Source organism: Oryzias latipes, chromosome 4 (assembly GCF_002234675.1).
Source record: "Oryzias latipes chromosome 4, ASM223467v1".
In the NCBI taxonomy this organism is placed as follows: domain Eukaryota; kingdom Metazoa; phylum Chordata; class Actinopteri; order Beloniformes; family Adrianichthyidae; genus Oryzias; species Oryzias latipes.
In genome coordinates, this window is record NC_019862.2 from 24,712,035 (window position 1) to 24,729,809 (window position 17,775).

Genomic DNA, 17,775 nt, shown 5'->3' on the forward strand with positions numbered 1-17,775 from the left:
TGACTGTGGTGCAAGGGAGAGAGGCGGCTCAGGACAGTGATGGGTGGAGAGAGCTTGTGTATGGATGAATGGATGGGTGTGGTAGAGGTCTGGTCTTGGGATGAAGCGGCAAGGGGAAACCAGCCTTGGCTGAGGCCCTGCTGTGGAGGTGCCCACGCTGGAGTGTGCAGCTGACCCTGGTGCAGTGTGGTGTGGCTTCGACCAGGCCTCAGACCAGTCACACGCACATACACACACACGCGCTCGCGCGCTGAGGGGGGAGGGTTTGGGGAGGAGACAGAGGGAGCTAAAATTGTGTGCCTTGTCTAGGCTACCCCACCTTGGTGGGACACAGCCTTGGTAAATAAAATAAAAAAATAAAAAAAATTTCGACACTATATATTTTAGACACGATATTTTGCCCATGTAATCACGCACTGGTCGACAATCCTGTAGATGTCGTTCACGTCGATTTTCGGGAGACCTTGTAGAAAACGGGTGAAATATACCATCTTTCGCAATCAAAATCTGCCGTGTCGCTGCTATAGAAGTCGCAAACCGGAAATGGTCGGCCTAACTCTCAAGGCGGCGGAAGTAGAGCTCCTTACTTTCGTGCACACGGAGCCTATTGGACAAAGGTGTGCACTGGGGGCGTGCTGATAAGACACTGCATTTAAGGATCAGTTGGAAACGCAAGGGAGGAGCTCTCTACAGCGAGGAGACGGCGGGGGGGGGGGGGGGGGGGGGGGTGCTTCTTCCAGCGGTCGGTTACGCGGAGCCAGCGGAGCAGCGCCAGGCTGACGGCAGAGGAACGCGCTTGGAGTAAGGCAGCTCCGAGTGAAGTGGCGCTGGAAGACGACCAGAGGGAGACGCCCTGCGTAGATGGATGAGCGCTGACCCGCACCGCAGGAGGAGCAGCTGAGCCAGGAGCCAGACAACGTTCAGAGTGACGTTGGAACGCAGAGGGGTGTGGTTGTGACCCGCCCCTCTTCGAGCGAAGTAACCCTCGGCTGTTTTATCTGTTTTTTTACCCAAGAAAGACTTTGTTTAGTCGCCAGAGCCACATTTTAACAAACTGCATGCTATTTTTTTAACTAATTGTGTGTTTTTGGTGGTTTTTATTGAGCCTGGCGTTTGAGCTTTTTTACGGACTTCTTGGGTTTTTCTGTGTTTACTCTATAGACAGAGGCTTCTGGCTCCAACGGATGGACAGAGCAGAAGACTCCTCCAATATTGCCCCCCCGAAATAAACATTTTTGTGCTCCCTTTTGAACTGTGGTCCTTGGTGTCCTGTCTCCACACAAATCCAAATCTAAGAATTCTGCGAGGCTACAATTAAACTACCCCTAATGGAGCTCACAGGTGGAAGATGGGGAGGAGGGTGTGGTGAAGAATGCAGAGCTCGCGGAAATGGAAGAAGAGGATTGGACCGCACCTGGACTTAAGTACGACGCTGAACAGGTGAGTTGATTAGACTGAACCGCCTGCAGGGTGGAGTAACCAGGCAAACGCACTGCTCGAGTTGCATGCCCGAAATACTCCCAGGGTCGTTCACTTTTATACTCATTACGGTGGTCATAGCTATCATACCTGGAACGGCTTGTCTATTAACTTTGCGCTTGTAAGGATGGACACAGAACCATTGACATTGTATACCATGCCTCTGATTTACACATGTTGCATAATAAAACCTGCTTGCAGTGAGGGGGGAACTCAGATTAGAACAGATTCTAGCAGAAGCGGAGCCCTTTTTTCTACATACGCCACTGGCTCTCCCTTTGGCAAAAGGCTTGAAAATTCATGCAGACTTGTGTACTTTTTTTTTTTTTTACTTTTTAACATTTGCACATCTGGTTTTTGATATCCTTAACCATCCGAACCTTGGAAGGTCTCACGCGGCTGCAACACTGGGTTACATGGTAATCAAAACTAAACTAAACAGACTAAGCTCAACTGGGCATCCCTGCCCTTAGACCCTCCTACTTGGTAAGCATATTCTTTCATTTACTGTAAAAGCCTTACATCGAACGAGTATGATGGAGTCAAAGAAAATGTTGAAAAGGACTGCACCTTCTTCACTGCAACTAAATTCAAGCTTTCTGTAACCTTTTTTGGTCCTGTCTTTTTCTAGCCAGTATCTTTCAGCCTTCTGGTCAAGCTGAGGTTCATTCCCATGAAGTGGTGATGTTCTAAGTCCCAAAAGACTTAAAGTGGGGTTTGGACTTCTGAGGCACCTGCCTCCAACTACCACCCAAACCACAACCTCAGTTTTATTTGCCTCAGGCTGTGAGCCTAAAGATCTTTTCTTTCTATACTTTTAAAGCTTCTAAAACTTTCTTAAGAATTTCCTCCAGGCTCAGTGTCGTATTCTTGTTGAAATACAAACCAAACTTAATACGTAGTCGGTCGTGTGAGAATCTGTGTGAAGCACTGTTTCCCGGTGGAGACGAGCAGTGCGTTAGCGCCAGAGCTGTTAGTCAGCTCTGAACTGACGGAGTTGATTTCTCGGTGAACAGCTAACTTCATCAATGTTTGCAGGTAATTAATAAGCTGAGAGCATGCAACTTTTAACCCGCTAGTGAACATTAACTTTTTTTTTTCCTCCAGCAGTGGCGTTTAGCGAATATTTTATTTTACTTTGCACTAGCCAAAACCTGACATACAGATGCTGCTATTGTTGTCTGAGAGGGACAAAGCCTGTATATGAAAACAACTGAGCGCAAATAGCGAACAAGTTAAAGAGAAATATTGCAGCAATTGATAACCAACTAGTATTTATCGTTTACATGAGGCAGATTAGACTCAGCCATGGTGATTTCTGCTGTCCGCTGTTACATTAAGCATATTTTGAACTTCATTTACACATTTTAGACTTTGTATTGTTCGAGCTGTGCGATGTAGCGCCGTTAACACCTTACATTTATGATGAAATAAGACATTATAACCTGGAACACTATACTACTGTTACACAGAATGCAATGTTTCTAACTTATCAAATTTATTGCAAAAAACAAAATAAAAAAATGTTTAAATCTATCAGCCTGAAAGTTGCACAAACACTGCAGACATAGTGACTGTTGTTTTGCTTGATCTTTCAATTAAGTCTTATGATTATATTTTAACTAAAGTAATGCATAAATAAACATAACAGTTCTCAACTTTTGCAGGGCTAATATTTCCATTTTTTATTTGTTAAACAAGTTTGAAATATCCAATAAATTTCGTTCCACTTCATGATTCTGTCCCAGTTGTTGTTGAAATAAAATATTTGCTTAATCCCAGTGACAATTCACGGGCTATTATTCCCAGGTTTGACATGACCGATCCTGAGACTGACGTAAAAATTCGACTTTGTTTAATCCGTAAAACTCATGAAATGAGCCGGAAACCCCGCTAGCATTGAGCTACCTAGCATGGCTAGCACAGGAGAACATTGTTTACAATAACAACTGGTGATAGTTTTTCATGCAACATCTTACTATCTAACATCTTTTTTCACTAGCAGCAACTGGTGGAGCTCATTTGACTGTGCTGGCGTCCTCCGGTTACATATGGTAAATGTTTGATTGTTTATTATAGTAAAATATTTAAAAAACGTGAAAAACTCACCTTCTGAAACTGGTATGTTGACGTAAGACGTTATTCGGCAGCCAATAGGCTACTGGATGTCGGGGATGTCCTGCCTCACCTTCACTTCACTGACGTGTCGCTGATTTTACGTGTGCAGGTTTTAGGATCGAAACCGCAAAAAATAAAAGCGCAACGCAAAAAATAAAAGCGCGACTCAAAAAGAGGATTTCAGAATAAAAGCGCAACTCAAAAACAAGGATTTAAGAAGGGTGAGGAAACAAATCGGCAGCTGAGAAATATGATTGTGCTTTGGGTTATTTCTTTTGGTCGCAAATTGTGGGTTTTGGTTCTCAATTTATGCATTTGGATTCGCAGATTTGGTGCGCAATACACTAGGCGCTGAATTGACACCATACTCTTGCACCGTTTTTCTTTTCTTCTGCAACTCCGATGAAAAACTTTGTGCCCTTGGAACTGGTCTTGGCTGTGTTGTTTCCATGCCTGCTGCAACACAGCTTGTTTCACCTGAAAGTCCAGAAAGCGAACTATGATGGACCGTGGTGGTGCTGTTGTTCTGGGTCTTGGTCCCAGAGCTCTGTGAGCCCTTTCCACCTTGATGACAATCTCCTCTCTGATTTCCAGAACAGTTTTAAGGAAATGACACACAAAATTCACCATATCATCCTTCTCAGACCCCTCTGGAATTCCATAGAATTGAATATTGTTACACCACAGCCTGTTTTCCATGTCATCACACTTGCTAGTGAGTTTAGCTTCTCTATGTAGCAAGTAGCATGGTACCTTCTCGTGCTGGATGTGGCTATCCTCCTTAGCACTCACTCGGTTCTCAACTTCCATCACATCTGCACAGCCTGACATATTTTTATATGGAGCACCGAAATCAGTGTTTTTATTTTGTACTGGTAGCAACTTGCTATTCCAACATGGATGCAACCAAAAGGGCAACTGAATTCATCTTGTTGGAGCCGGAAGTAAGCCATTTTTTACGGAAGACATAACACTCACTTGATTCAGTTGTCATAAAAAGTCATTGATGTAAACTGACTTCATCCAGTCACACACACAAGCCCCGCCCACTTGATGACATCACAAGGCACGTACAGCATTTCCTGCAGTGATGTGAAATGTTGTCAAATGATGTTGTGTGGTGTCTAGAGATACAAAGTAGTGATGTCATAATGAGTCGTCGAGTAGTCCGTAAAAGTTAACTTATAGACCTAACATTTGGTTGAAATTTTAGATTCAATTGTTTGTCGTTGTCAGTAAAACAAAGGGGAAAAAGATAAAACGACAATGTTTTCAAGGTGTGGACAGATGCAGGGACCCGATAGTGATGAGGAACAACCCCAGCACATCGATGTAGTTAAAACACAATTATTTGAGAAGAACCAACAACAGAGAAAATGTGAAGAAAGAATTCCAGAACCTGATAACAGCTTTATGAAAGAGGCTGCTTTTGAATCAGGCACACATGGATCCTTAGAAGTGGGAAAGGATAAAATAAAATCTGTTGCATTCAATTTAGCACTTGCTTCACAGAAACTCATTGACACTGAAAAGTTCAGAGCACTAATGAAATTTGACAAAGCGCAACTCAGATTGCTGGCACTGGACAAAAACAATCTGATCGAAAAACAGATCGAACTTCTCAAATTAATGAAAATAGATGACCATGAATTGTTTGAAGACTTAAGAAACACAGGGGGGTTCCAGCTTGAGGACATTATATTACTATGTCGTAATATAATTTGTTACACGCCCGATTTGAGTCATGCAACTCTAAAAGAAATGTTAGCGCAAAGAAATTGGGGGCATGGGGCTTCAAATTCAGATGCAAAGAAGCTAGGGGAACACAAATGCAAAAGCTTTTTAAATCTTCTCCCCCCGAAAAACGAGAAAGAAGGCTTTCATTTGCCTCCGATTGATCAAAAACAAAGCAGGGTAAAAAACAGAAGTCCGTCACAATGCACACCAGGCCCTAGTACCCCTCCCAAGACAAGGCTGCAAAGAACTGAGTCAGCACCAAGTGACTCAGTTCCAAAATTAGAAAATAAGTTAGGTGCGAGACAGCTGACTGAATCTGAAAAGGAAGAGTTCCTTTGCCTTGGAGAAAACTCCAACAGGACATCCGCATCCCAACAGGGGGGGGAGACAGGACAAAAAAAGTCACAGAAACCTAGAATTTAGGTCAGTTTAGCTAATCGGTAGGTTGTTTGGTTTAGTTTAGTTTGGGTTACCATGTAACCCATGAAGTACAAAGCTAGACACTAAATGTAGGATTAAAGGTGCTCTAGTTTCCAGACTAAAAAGAAGGAGGGTCTAAGGGCAGGGAAGCCTAGAATTTAGGTCATCTGTAGTCTGTTTAGTTTAGTTTGGGTTACTATGTAACCTATGTAGGATAGAGCTAGCGACTAAATGTAGGTTTAAAAGTGCTCTTAAAAACTTTACTTTTCACGTATTTTATTTTGAAAATACAACAACCTGGGGCCTGTTTCAGAAAGGAGGTTAAGTGTAAACTCTGAGTGCGTTAACCCTGAAATCAGGGAAACCCTGGGTTTTCCGTTTCAGAATGGGAGGTTTGTTAAACCAGAGAAAGCAGAGTAAGTCAAACCCGTTTCTGAAAGAGAAGTAACTTATACTCTGAGTCTGTGTCCATGGTTACTTATGCTGTGAACCTAACCTGGTCGGGAGCAGGTTTTATTCTCCAAACTCAAAGTTTCTGCCGGTCCCCTCCCCTATTTAAAGACGAAGCGGTATGTTTCGCTTTAACCTTCATTGCCCACATTTCCGTCACACAGAGACGGTTTAAGTGACAAGAATGGCTTGTCCTTTTTTGGAGGACCCAATAGACGAGGAGGCTGCATTAATTCATAGAGAATTATATTTACCTCGTACGAGGATTTTGAGAAGACTCGATTTTTTGTCATTTCCCCATACGTTTTTGTTTGAGCGTTACCGTTTTTCGTTGCAGTCAATTACATATATACAATGAAAACAACATTAGATATGTATTGCTATGTAGATGTTTCATATGTCAAATATTGTCAACAAAGCCTACATCCATGACATGCTCAGATTTGACCTGATTGAATTATGTTTTTATACTTCATTTTTAGCTGCTGCCATGTTCTTTTAATTCCTGCAGGATTGCATCTACATGACAATGAAATCAGGACATTGAATTAGATTAATGTAACAATTACTTTTTGGAAACACAATTCGCTAGCACTGCTTACTTTCTTAATCCCATATAAACCTATACCACTTGATCAATACAAGGGTAGTGTTGCAGCGTGTGTGTGCTGAGCGGGGTGCGATCCACGAGAGAGAAGGGGAGGAGCGATTGCAGGTGCAGATGGGGGGGGGGGGGGGGTGAGCACGGAGCGGAGGTGTGTGCGTGGTATATATTGTGTGTTCGGAGGACGGAGCACTTAGTTAAATAAAGAGAAAGTGTCATTCCCAGAATAACTGTTTTGGAGTCATTCTTAATCCGCTCTGGAGGTTGAGGGTTTCGAACGGGAAGTGAACCCCGAAGGAGAATTCCCTTCGGCCCTGAAGGAAATCTCCCCTGCGCTTCTGACCACGGTCGGAAAGACGAGAGAAAAGAAAGGAGAAGTCTTCGCGCAGCGAAAGGTTCAACAGTAGACACAAGTTCACTTTAAAAACACAATTGCATGTATTAATATTAAACTGACCAACGTTTGCAAGAGGGGAAGGTTAACAAAAAAGTCCTCTAAACATTACCGACGTTAAATGCATTTTTCCCCCAGATTGGTTCTGTACACTATGCAGCATTTCATGCATTTACACCAGGAATAACACTTCAAAAGTACTCCTAAATATCCCCATTTTTTATTTCACTCCTTACGCTATTTAAAAAGTTACTTCAGCCAATATTTTATAACAATGATTTAAATGCAAACTTACGCATCAACTTGAGCAGCTATGTTTTCCCACGCTAACTGTCTCTGTTTTGCAGATGCAGCGGTGTTGCTTTTCTTCTGGAATATGTGCTCATATTCACTGTAACTCTGCAGCAGCACGTCAAGTTCAGTTGGCGAAAAATACGCAGACCTCTTTTTTTTCATGGTTGCCATGGTGACTCGTGATATCTGCGCTCCATTGATAATGGCTTCTTATAGTCGCGGTGCGCACGCTCACCTCCGAATCAGTCCACTCAGAGTTGATTGATCTAACTCGGATCAGCTTCTCTGAAACAGAAAACTCAGAGTTGTTAATCTCCCGACTGACCAACTCAGAGTTCAAGTTCAACCTCAGAGTTGGTTGAACCTCCTTTCAGAAACAGGCCCCTGGCATACACAGACAACTAACTACCAATAGTAACACACAAAGGCTGTAGATAAAAATAAAATAAAAAGGAAAGGTGTGTGTGTGTGTGTCATCTTGTCATTATTTCAAAACAAACAATCAAACAAATAAATAAATAAAACAAACAAACAAATAACAACAACACTTATAATAATAATAATGAATTAAAGTAAAAATATTTAGAGTAATTACCCATAACCATCAGACGCCTGCAAATGAGATAAATAGGGTATTGTAGAGACAAAAAGGCGGGGACACAACACCCGATAGAGGCCAAGATAGTCACACATTTGTTTCTCAGATTAAACTTAGTGTTCGTTTAGGAACTCAATAGCCGCGGTTACATGGGCAGAATATCTTGATCGGATCAATGGTCGGGTTAAAATTCACCCGTGCACATGGGATCAGAAAACCTTTTTCCGATTAGAACAAACGTTCCCATGGCTCACACTTTTGGTCGGAATGAATGATTTGGGCATGCGCAGTAGTGTAAAATCACCCGGATGCGGAAATAGGTCCCGTTGTAAACAAACCGCTGCCACAGACAGACGGCATGTGCAGCAGCTCGGTAATACGAGACGATCTTCCAAACGTGCTTTTATTAATGTCATGAATATTATGAAGCGCCTGTTCGCTCATCGTTATATATCCGTGTGGTCAGTGCTTCTTTGTAGAAGAAACAGAGCTGGAAGAAGGCTTAGGACAGGCTAACACGGGCTAACATCATTAGCCTGATGGACACAAAATCCAGGACCGTGCAAGAAACGCAGCGATCTGCGTCTTGGCTGCACGTAAATGTGTGGGAATAACATCAGCCTTTATTTGTTGAGACACAACTGGAAACACAAATCCACGTGACACCACGCGACATTTATTTCTGCTCTGAAAAGTTCACACAGACCGCCCCAAAGCCACTCTGAGCTAGCGGCCGGAGCTCTGTTCGAACACGGTTCCTCCTGAGTCCTGCAGCCGCTAACCCAGAGCGGCGGGACGGCTCGCAGTCTGAATTCTCCCACACATAACAAAAACAAAAATAAATAATAATAAAAAACGCACACGTAACAAGCATCCTCCTCTCCTCAGACACAAAGTTATTAATCCAGCTCCTCTGCTCACTCGGCTGCCAGTGGACCAAGTGAGCGTCGGGGGGCACGAAGCGCTCCTCTTCTGAATCTCCCCTGTGAGGGGTGTAAGAGACGGGAGAGCCAGAGGGGCGAGAGCGGAGCGGCGCTTTTCACGGGGCGTCCGCAGAGCAGCTGGTCGGTCCCGTATGAGCTCCAAAGCTTTCTCTCAGCGAAACACCGTCTATGCATGACGTAACCCAGAGCAGCAGTGACACACGATCGGAATGACCGTTTACATGATCCACGATCGGATAAACGATCGGTATAACCCACCTATCTCCATCGGAAAGAAATTCTGATCCGAATGAGTCTGATCGGGGCAGAGTATTCCGAACGGCGCGTTTACATGACGCATTTTTTTTCCGATCAGGCGTTCATTCCGATTACTTTTGCCCATGTAAATGCGGCTAAAGAAAGCTGACAGATGGTGGTTCAGTCGTGTCGGGGGGAGAAGGTAATAAACTGGTTAAAAAAATGTATTCAAGAAACAAATTTTTCCATATAGACAGGTTTATGGTGTTCATTGATTTCCAGCTCATGAAGATTGTTTTTTTCAGCAATTGTTATCTTTGTTTATTAAAATATCAATTGTTTTAAAAATACATTTTGGATTGTTTTTGTTTTTTTATAAAATGATTTTGGAAATAACAGGTAGTTCTGGCCTGTCTAATTGACTTATTGTACATTTTGAGTTGTTCTCTCAAAATTTCATTATGAATTCTTTATTTGGTCTTCCTGTATCTCTTCTCTGCTCTCCTGCAATTCTGTTTCAGATTCTTAATATCATCAGTCTTCTTATTTTAGGAGTGGCTCTTAATGTTTGTGTCTTGAAGGGAGCCACTGCATCCATGGAAGTCTAAAGTCTGTTATTAAAATGATCAACAATATAATCACAGAGTGCTGGTAAAATCTGAGCATAAGTTTGCTTAAAATATCAATAAAACTGAAGCTGATAAAGCTGAAGATTAAAAATGAAAGGATTTTACTGTTTATGAAAATGCAAACTCATTTATTTTTTATAATAAATTTAAGACAGAAATATTTTAAAGAAAGTTTTAGAAGCTTTAAAAGTACAGAAAAAGAAAAAAAGATCTTTAAGCTGACAGCCTTAGGCAAATAAAACTGAGGTTGTGGTTTGAGTGATAATTGAAGGCAGGTGCCTCAGAAGTCCAAAATCCGCTTTCAGTCTTTTGGGACTTATAACATCAACAACTGGGGGGTATTCCAGGAAGCATGTTAAAACTAGCCTGACTTTAACCCTGAACTCTGGCTGAAATCCGCCTGAACTTGCTTACTCTGGGTATGTCGGTTCCAAAAGACCGGATAAGAATTGGCGTAATTACGCTCGACTTGGTAACCCTGGGTTAATTATGGAGTTAATTAAAAATTAATTAAAGGAGTTAATGGGCGTGCACAGCAGGTACATAAAGACATTCTCAATGGATCGCCGATTTCTGGAGTCACCATGGAAACGCGTGGAGAAAAAAAAAAAGCTCCACACTTCAGTGAGACGGAGTCTGAGATTTTAATGACGGCGTATGAAGATTACACGTCCATCAAAAAAGTTTCACGGCTGCATCATCAAAAGAAAGAGTTTCTGCGTGTAGAAAAAGAGCAGACAAAGTAAACGCACGAGTTTCTGATCTTGTTTCCATTTTCCTTGTGAGCCATATAACATATCCAATTTTGCCGACTTAAATGAATTACTTCTATTGGGAACAAACAATTGAGTTAAATTTATTCAACCTAATTTCTTACGTCTATAAAACTCAATAATTGTTTACACAACTCAAATTTACATATTTATTTAACTAAATGTCACATTACTCCAATTCAATTAATCTTTTTTCCATCTTAATTAATTATATTTCTTGAACTCTCAAATGTCTAATTTTGAGCCGGCAGATATTCTCATTTTTATAACAATAAAAAAGACGGGGGGGAATGCACGGAGTGCAAAATGTCATTCAGGAATTTACTGTCATTATCGCTATGATATTTAGCAGTAGGGCTGCTATATAAACTCATCATCCTCTCCTTCACTCTCACTCATGGTGCAGAGACCCAAGCTCAGTAGGGCAAAATAACTCGGCGAAACATGGCAAAACACAGTAAAACAGCTAAACAACTAAACACATTTGGTCAAAAACCCACACTTAAACCCAAATCCGTCCAGACAGGCAAAGGGAATGATATCCCACAATCCTTTGCGGTGCCAATCTAACAGCAGCACCAAAGTTACACCTATTTAATTGAATTAATTTGAATGAAAGTAAAATAACTGTCTGAAAACTACGTGTAATTTTTAAATTGACTTACAAAAAAAAAGATTTATCTTAACTGAAACAAATAATTAAGTTAGATCAAAGTAAAAAACGTATTTTTCCATCATCCATATGTGGTCTTATCACCATCTCACTGTGGAAAAAGTATTATCTGAGCTTCTTCATCCACTAAATCATCTTCAAATGGACACTCCATGCTGCCTCACCTCTCTGTAAACAAACTAAGCTTCAACTAAACCTGCTCCGGACCAGGTTATGTTCAGAGCATGAGTTGCGGCAACTTGACCTACCCTGAAACATACCTCCATTTCTGGAACCGAAAGCTGAGGTTATCAACTTCCTTAGCCTCAAACTTATCGTGAGAGCTAGCATAACCTGCTTTCTGGAATACCCCCCTGATGGGAATGAACCTCAGCTTGAGCAGAAGGCTGAAAGACACTGGCTAGAAAAAGACAGGACAAAAAAAGTTACAGAAAGCTTGAATTTAGGTTCAGGGAAGAAGGTGCAGTGCTTTTCAGCATTCCCATGATGATCTGCAAATAAGGCAAAATATTAAAGTATGTTTGTACTGTAATTTGATCAGATCATTTTTATTGTGTGTTAATGTTTTGTGTTGTGAGTTATTGTGTAGTGAGTTGTTGTGTTGTGTCACTTAATTTAACCCAATCCCAACCGTGATACTAAAAGACGTAACTTTTGTTGCTGTTTTAATGTCTTAAAAGAACAGTAATGCCGCCCGGACGTTGACACATTTCTCACACGTGACCTGTACGGATTGGATACCTACACCTGCCTTTCTTTGCAGCTGTGATCAGATTTGTTGAAGAATGGATAAAAGCATGTGTTGTGGGATGAGTGTTTGTGCTGAAACCAGTGCAGGAAGGGAGTAGGGAAGAATGCATGTGAGTGTGTGGAACGCATACATGCGCAGTCAGTCGCCGTTTTTGGAGTTAAGAAAAACAAGTTTTAAAGTTCCTCTTAAAGAACAGAGACAGTTGTTTTTTTTTTTTGGCTTAACCCCTCTGGAGGCTCTGAAGGTTCGAATGGAAGCGGAAGTGAAGATCAGTCTCCGGCCTTGGAGAAGATCTCCCCTACGTCTTCCCACCACGGTCACAGAATGCACCCCCCCCCCTCACAGGGAGGGGTGCTCCACAGTTTCAGAACATACAAAGTGAAAGATCCTTTTTAAATTTATTTATACTTTTAGAACGGATCTTTCACTTTGTACATGTCTTCCCTGCGAGGATTCTTTCTCAAATATTTCCCAGACAACAGTGCTCAATGTGACTGGCTGAGAGATCCATTTAACGCAGCAGCACCTGCTGATTTGAGCTCTGCTGAGGAGGATCAGTTCTGCTGAGGATGAGGTCTACAGCAATTCCTGAATTCTGCTGGGTGTGTAGAGGGAGTGTGAAGAATAGTTAGAAACTGCCTCTAACTTTTATTACACTAATGGTTTAAACTTAATTCACTGAGCATGTATTGTCATCTCAAAATTATATTACATTTGAAGAAAGCACAGCCAAACTATTGTTCTAACAGTTTATTCTCATCCTCCCTCTTTTTCTGTGCATATGTGATCTCCTGAGCAGGCCTCAGACTTATCTTCACTTTAGCCTTGGAGCTCCTCTCCAGCAGTAACCTGTGGGCGTGGTTTTCACACGAGGTCCATCGGACGATCTTCTGAATATGCAAATGCAGGGTTTTTATACCAAAGCCCATCCCTGAGCTCGTTGGTTCGGACTTTGAATGTACCATGTTCATCTGTCTGTCCCCTTCGTGTTTGTGCGAAGTAAAACCTCCACAAAAGCTAAGTAACTGTCTCTGAGTCATTATTCATTATTTCTGTGTGTAAGAAACTGACGGGGTTACGAACTAAAATTTAATACAGTCCTTTCTAGAGAATCCAGTTTCTTCACAGGGAGAATCCACTCATTCTGCTTCTATTCTACATCCTATCTTTGTGAGATTTTCTGCTGTTCCCACTGTGAAAACAAAGAACAGAGCTAGGCTCAATATTGAGCATGACTTAGTTGCTGTAACAAATCTGCAACCTCGTTTGGAAAGACGTGTAGCACAAAGCAGGCACATTGCAGCCATTAACACAACTTTTTGTTTCTTTTTGCGCATTGGTTCAATGTTATTGTTCTTACAAAGTGAGTGATCCTTTATTTAATTTTATCCCGGCCACTCGTGGGTGAAGGCAGGGGACATCCTGGACAGGTCGTCAGTCTGTCACAGGGTCACAAATCACACACCAATGCACTGTCACAATCACACCCAGGGACAATTTAATGTAACCAATTAACATATGAAGCATTTCTTTGGAAAGTGGGAGGAAGCCGGAGAAAACCCATGCATGCACAGGAGAACATGCAAACTCCACACATAAAGGTCCTCATTGGTGTTCTGTTTGAGGTCCCGCTAGCCAGGACTTGAACCTTCTTGCTGTGAGGCAAGAACGCTAACCACTGTGCCAACCATAAGTCATTTAACTTAAAGGGGAAAAAAAAAACCCAACTCATAGCTCATTTAACTTAAATTCTCTGGCTTTGGGTTTCACATGTTCTTCTAATAAATTGCAAACGTTACTCAAATCAAATCTTTACAGGATTCAATCCTGCAAAACAAAGAATCTAAATCCATATTAACCCCAAGAAATTTTAGAGAATAATTCAGGATTTTAGTAATTGTTTCAATGGAAAAAGTTAAACTTGCTCTCTATCCTGCTCATCTTTCTAGCATCAAAGTTTCTTTGAAGAATGAGAAAAATCTGGGCTGTAGGTCAAACAGCAGGACACTGGAGCATTGCCATCGATGCCGCCTGCAAGCAGAACAGTGGAGTTCAAGCTGAAACAGTCGGAACCAACCGACAAGCCGACTGCAATGTTGAGTTTCACAGAATCATCAAGTTGAAAAGACTTCTATCAAAGTCAAACAAAAAATAAAATATTTCAAAGCTGAGATGAATGTGGAACAACTCCGCATGAACTGAAACCAGAAGTTTAGATCACAACAGCCTGAAGCTTCCCCAAAAACCTCGTGCTCTGACACCAGTTGCTGCAAATACGCATCAAACCACCAACTTCAAAATACCTTCATTTAGTATCTATCTAAAAGCTAATTATGAGTGAATTTTTTCCATAGCTGAATATGAATTCATCGGCTGTTCTTGAATTCTTCAACTTTAACCTTAAAGCCGTTTTCACAGGTTTGGATCTGATTAATTTGAAGACATTAGATTTTGAGTGGAGTCACTTGAATCATCTGTCAAATATTTTAGAAAAATGTCAAAGAAGAATGTCAAACTCAGCTAAAACAGGTTAATGAAAGGGAAAGATGAAAAAGACTTTTTAGTTCTGATGAAATGTGGAGGATTGCTCAGATAGTAAACCTGTAAGAAATCCTCCAGAACACAACCTTCCACTCACATCAAATTCTGATCTAAAACTGACTGACATCTTTTAATACCTCTGTTTCTGCACTGAGAGTGCTTCAAGTTTATTTTATTTTCTCACATCACATTCACATCTGAAGAGAAACAGCATGAGTGCTGGCAGCCTACAGGAACACCTAGTCCCAGGAGAAAGTCTTGAGGCTTGTCCTCATTACAAAACCAGTTTTAGGTACCAATGTCCAGTTCCCTGTGAGGCCCATAATATTTTAAAGAGACTGGGTGCTTTCTGTGCCAATAGAACAGTGTTTTTCAACCTTTTTTGAGCCACGGCACACTTTAACCTTGACAAAAATCCCGCGGCACACCAGCATCCCAAAAAAAAAAAAAAAAGCAGAAACTCATAGTCTGTATTGATCTACAGCCCCCCCCCCCCCGGCAATCTGACGTGCATTTTTGTGATAATTGTGGCAGAAAAAGCAGGCAGTTACAGATGTTTTTTCTAAAAGATGTAATAAAAGTTAAGTTACATACAAACTGTATGTTCGTTGTGTTTTCAAGACGTGTAACAAGGACGACTTATTGTACGCTGAGGCGTTGTCCCTTTAAGCCAATGCATCATGGGAGATGTAGTGTAAAAACTGCGAAAAAAACGGTAAAAAGACTCGCGTCTCTGAGCTTCATGGTTTTGTTCACTTGTTCCACGGTCTGATACCGGATTCTGTGGAAAGCTACACCGCTAAAAACGAGCTTTAGCTGGTGTTTTTGTTGGAACTGAGAGAGTTATGAGCTAAATTGGAACAAGGAAGTGAAGACTTCAAACACTTCTGATTGGTCAGACTGATGACATGTGATTAAGCCTCAAGAATGATTGGTGGAGTCGTGGAGACAGTAAAAGCTGCGGTACTTTTCAGAAAACAGTTATAGCTGCAGCTAAATCGCGTTACCGTCATTTTTATCAAAATGTCTTTAATAGAATCAAATAAACACAAAGAAAAAAGTATTTTATGATCTTTTATATTCCTAACTACTCAGTGTTTTATCAGGACCTGTTTGGATGAACAAAGAGCTGATTTCCTGGAGATGGTAATTGTTTTGAGATCAGTGAATGAGGGCAATTTTCCACGGCACACTTGACCATCTCCCACGGCACACTAGTGTGCCGCGGCACACTGGTTGAAAAACACTGCAATAGAAACACGGCTACAGAAGGGATGGCAAGATAATCGAGAGCACCACTTCAGGGGTTTCCCCCATGATTGTGAAAGCGGCGTGACTTAAGCCTTACCATTCCGATTTTAACACGTTAACTTTTCAGCAAAAAAAAATTCAGCTCTATCGTTAAAAGTTGTATCAGAGCAGAAGTTTCATTTTAAAAACGTGTGAATATCTGTTTCCATCCTACAGAATGGCGACCTGTCCAGGACGTCCCCTGCCTTGCCCACGAGTGGCTGGGATAGGCTCCAGCAGCCCTGTGATCCCAAAAGGGACAAAGCGGGTTTAGAAGATGGATGAATGAATAAATGTCCTATTCATCATTTTCTATAAACTGTTTTCATAAGACATACTAAAGTAATCAGGCTTTTTGGACTTTCCTACACCGCATGTAACGTTTAGAAATTGGTCAGAACAAAAGGTTAAACTTTGTTTTGTTTGCAGGAAAACAGGAAACCAGAGTTTAGGATTTCCCAGAAGAAAAGCTCAAAAGGCCCAATGTTGCTGATAGAAAACTACAGATGAAAGACCCCCATTAGTTAAATGGAAAGGGAAAATGATCCAAATTGGTCTTGAGAAACGGCTCGACTTCCTAAACCCTTCAATACTACTGTGATAATAACTCCTTACTGCCATTAAAAACAAACAGAACACTTATAACATGAAGCAGACAGTTGTTAGACCAAAAAGTCTTAAAGACTAAAAATCAACTTCAAAAGGACAATTTGTCTGTTTTAAAATCTATTGCATTTCCACATCGTCTTATCTTAAAAAGAAATGAGAAATTATTTGACCACTTGTGCCTGAACAACAGAGGCCAATCTGGAAGCAAAAAGCTATGAACGAGAACATTACTTAACTTTACCAATAAAGGTTTTGTTCTCTGTATTTGTTCATGAGCTTTTGCCTGCATGCCAGATTTTGTCTTTCATTCTTTGATCACGACTTTTATGTGATTTGAAGAGAGAAATGCCATTTTTACTGAACCAGTTTGTACTTTTTCTTACAGTTTTCTAAGCTGCTTGCCAGAAGTCAATCAAGTGAAATGACTTTATTCCTGTAGGGTTCATACCTAAATAAAGTAGGTATTGCATTCATTTCTGAGGAGTTTTAAAGCCTTTACACTGACATGAACAGAGGTAACAACTTCTTAAGCTGCCATATTATTAGAAGTTATTTGAAAGAAAGATGTCATGACTCAACTTCAAAATAACATCATCCAGATAAATAAGTCTGTAGTCACAGACTCATTTATAGCTGTGGGCCAATTACAGAACCCGATCTGCAGATCCGGTTCCAGGCAATAGCCTCCCCTGCTGTGAAGCGGTAATGTTTCTCTATAGTAATTTGCCCTTGTCAGTTTGGATATGAATCCAACCAGAAAGGCATTCTCAATCTTAAAAAAACAAAATCAACTAAAGTAACAACAGTGGCAGGTTAAAAAACATTGAAGCTTTCAATTTCAAGACCCACAACTCAAATGATTCTTGATTCAGATTCATGGGCAATTTACTGAACTCAAGTTTAGCTCAATTTAGTAGGCGTCGTCTTTATTATTGTTGAATAATGATAAAATAAATAATTAAATTAAGTAAGTGATTTAATTATTTATTTATTCTTATTACCCATTGTAATTTTTCGTATACATACTGTATATATTTTTTATAATTATACATACATATATATATGTAAGTATATATATATACACACACACATTTTTTTTATAGAACACAATACAAAACAATACCAGAACATTTACATAAAAATTGCAAAATATGGCGAATACAAAAGAGAATACTATAATTGGAAAGGAAGCAAAAAGAAGAAAAATTCTTATCAGTGTGCAAACATAAACCTA